Source organism: Humulus lupulus, chromosome 2, assembly GCF_963169125.1.
Source record: "Humulus lupulus chromosome 2, drHumLupu1.1, whole genome shotgun sequence".
Taxonomy (NCBI): Eukaryota; Viridiplantae; Streptophyta; class Magnoliopsida; order Rosales; family Cannabaceae; genus Humulus; species Humulus lupulus.
This window is the reverse complement of record NC_084794.1, coordinates 78,967,900-78,971,392: the sequence shown is the minus strand read 5'-3', so window position 1 is coordinate 78,971,392 and position 3,493 is coordinate 78,967,900.

The following is a 3,493-nucleotide window of genomic DNA, read 5'->3' as shown; positions in this document are numbered from 1 at the left end:
ATTGCGAAATCCTCTCTCACCTATGAAAGGCCAACGTGGTAGCAGATGCCTTAAGCTGGAAATGTCTGGGACAGTTGTATAGTGCAAGGCAGATATTCGAGGAGTTGACTGACGATATGACTAGAGAAGGAATTGAACTCGTGGTGGGCTAGTTAGCCAACATCACCCTGCATTCTACTCTTTTGGAGAGGATTAAGTAAAATCAGTTAGGTGACCCACAATTGGGAAAGATCAGAGGGAACGTCCTAGATGGAGTAGCTAAGGACTACATAGTGTTAGGTATGGGCTTATTGAGATACAAGGATCGAATCTACATTCTGATGGACACTGAGATTAGACGGGAGATTCTGGATGAATCCTATACTACCCCTTATTCTATGCATCCAGCCTCCACGAAGATGTACTAGGATCTGAAATTTTTATATTGGTGGCCTGGGATAAAGTGGGATGTGATTGAGTACGTGGCAAGGTGTCAGACCTGTCAGTAGGTCAAGGAAGAGTATCAGAGACCAGCAGAGCTGTTGCAGCCTTTGGATATCCCAAAGTGGAAGTGGGAGGACATCACGATGGATTTCGTGGTATGATTGCCAAGGACAGTGGGCCAGCACAATTCAGTCTGAGTCATCATGGATCGGTATACGAAATTAGCTCACTTTCTACCAATGAGGTCGAATTACATGGTTGACCAGAATGTATATCTCTATGTGAGAGAGATAGTTCGCCTTCATGGGCCTCCGATGTATATTGTGTTTGATTAGGACCATATGTTTGCTTCCAAGTTTTGGGGAAGTTTGCTGAGGGTGATGGGTACACAGCTGAAGTTCAGTATAACTTTGTTGGGGTTTTATGCCCTAATTAAAACCCAAATTCTTTGTAATTTCATTTTATTATCAATAAAAGAATAGAAATCATTTTTTGACTTGGTCAATCACTTTGCTCACATATTTTATATTCATGATTATTTGTTTAATATAAACTTCTATTAAATCCTGAGCATATAGCTAATCTTATTTATAGTGACGTTATCACAGTGGAATATAAATATGATTATATGTTCAAAATAAGTTAGTCCTAAGATTAGTCAGTGTACAGGATTTACACTGACTTGCCAATCTACGATATGATCTACTTACACATTATAGTGTTATGTTCTTTCCAGAACATTAGCAAAGTAGATAAGATTAGATGTATTTGTTACATCGGGCATGACCGATATTGACAGTTAATAAGATAAGTAAACATATCGTTATTATCTATTCTAGTCATATCCTATAGTTGACCATAGGTCAATTCAATCTCAATTCTGAGTGGTTAGTATTCTAACTGATTGTATTATTTGAGTTCTTGGACTTGTTCATTACCAGCTTACCCTACGGACTAGCCCATACTTACATCTTGGAAACTCGGTAGTATAATTGAGTGGGAGTGTTAATCATAGATATGAACATCTATAGCTTCTGATGAAGAAGTGAAACGATGGTTTCCTTTCAGTTTGGTTCAAGGTGTTAAATGATAAAGATCTCATTTTAGTAATTAAATTAGTTTACTGAAATATCATTTACAAGGAACTAAGTGTTTTAAAAATACAATGAGGGGTAAAACGATATTTTAGTCTTATCTCATTGTAGATCGTCTATAGAGGATTGAGTGACAATTATGGTTGTAACAATGGATTATTAATAGCGTATCTATATTTGTTATAGAGCGTTCTATGAATTCAAGAGTGCAATTCCGAGTCTATAGTGGAGTGACGAGGAATTAATAAGTTAGTAAATTTATTTGTTAGATTTATGATAACTTCTTGGAGCTTGATTTCATAGGCCCATGGTCCCCATTGTACCTTGGATAAAATCATCTAGATAGTCTCAATTAATTTATTTAATAATCACTTTGAATTATCAAAGTTGACCAGGTCAATTTTGGATAGTTTCACATAGTTGTGTAATTTTGAGAAGAAAAGAGAAATTATGGTAGACTTATTAATTAAGATAAATTGGTATCTAAATTAATAAATAAGTTTAAATCAAGGTTCAAATTATAAATAATTAATTTGATAAAGGATTTAAATAATTATTTAATTAATTAAATCAATAGAAAATAATACAGGCCTTGATTTTAAGTCTAATGGGCTTATAATCAAATGGGAAATTTTACGGGCCTATAGCCCATGATAATTTCGACCTAGGGCTTCAAAATTCCTATTATTTTATTGATTTTTTAATTAAATTAAATGGCCTAATTGAGTCTATAAAAGGAGTGCTTAGATAGAAGTCAAAACATAAGTCACAAGTTAGATTTTCTGATAGTTTTAGATTCTCTCTAAACACAAATCCTTTTCTATGCCTCTTTGTTATTTTCTCTTCTTCTCTCTATATATATCTCATGTGTTGAGAATTTCCCACACTAGTCTAGGTGGTTCTAAGGATACATTGGAAGATTGTGAAGAAAATAGAAGATCGGTTCAGTTTCTTGGTAATACTTTGCGACAGAGAGGGTACAAGAGTTAGAGAAACTGAAGGAAGGACTATTTCATTTTGCTGCGTATGCTGTAAGTATTCTATTATTTGTTTCTCTTTGAATTCAATTTAGATACATGTTTTAGGCTATCTCGTATTAATTTGTTTAATATTAGATATACATGAAAATAAATAAAGATCCTGTATAAGCTAATCTAAAAAACTTATCATCCTTAGACCGATGGTCAGTCCGAGAGGACTATCTAGATATTGGAGGACATGCTGAGAGCATGTGTATTGGACTTTGAAGGGTTTTGGAGAAAATATTTTCTTCTAATAGAGTTTTCCTATAATAACAGCTACCAGTCGACTATTGGAGTGGCACCTTATGATGTGCTGTATGGTAGGAAGTGCAGATTGCCCATACATTGGGATAAGATGGGTGAGAGGAAATATTTGGGTCCTGAGGCAATTCAGAGGACCACTGAGGCTATCGAAAATATTAGAGCTTGGATGCTCGTGTCTCAGAGTAGATAGAAAAGTTATTCAATCCCAAGGCGGAGGAACGTGGAGTTCTAGGTGGGAGGCTATGTCTTCCTTAAGGTTTCCCCATTGAGAGGGGTTAAAAAGATTTGGGGAAAAAGGGTAAACTAAGCCCTAGGTTTGTTGGACTAGGTGGCCTATAGGTTGTCCTTACCCCTGAACTATCTAGTGTGCACAATATATTTCATATTTCCATGTTGAGGAAGTATGTATCAGATGGGACTCATGTATTGAGTTATGAGGATTTGGAACTAGAAACAAATTTGTCCTATGAGGAGCAATCCATTCAGATTTTAAACAGGAAGGAAAAGGTCCTAAGGAACAAGACTATACCTTTAGTTAAGGTATTATGGAGGAACAACAAGGTCGAGGAAGCGACTTGGGAGCTGGAGACAGATATGCAGACTCAGTATCCCGAGCTGTTCAGGTAAAATTCTGAGGACACAATTTTTGTATGGAGTGGATAGTTGTAATGTCCCAAATTACCTAATAAT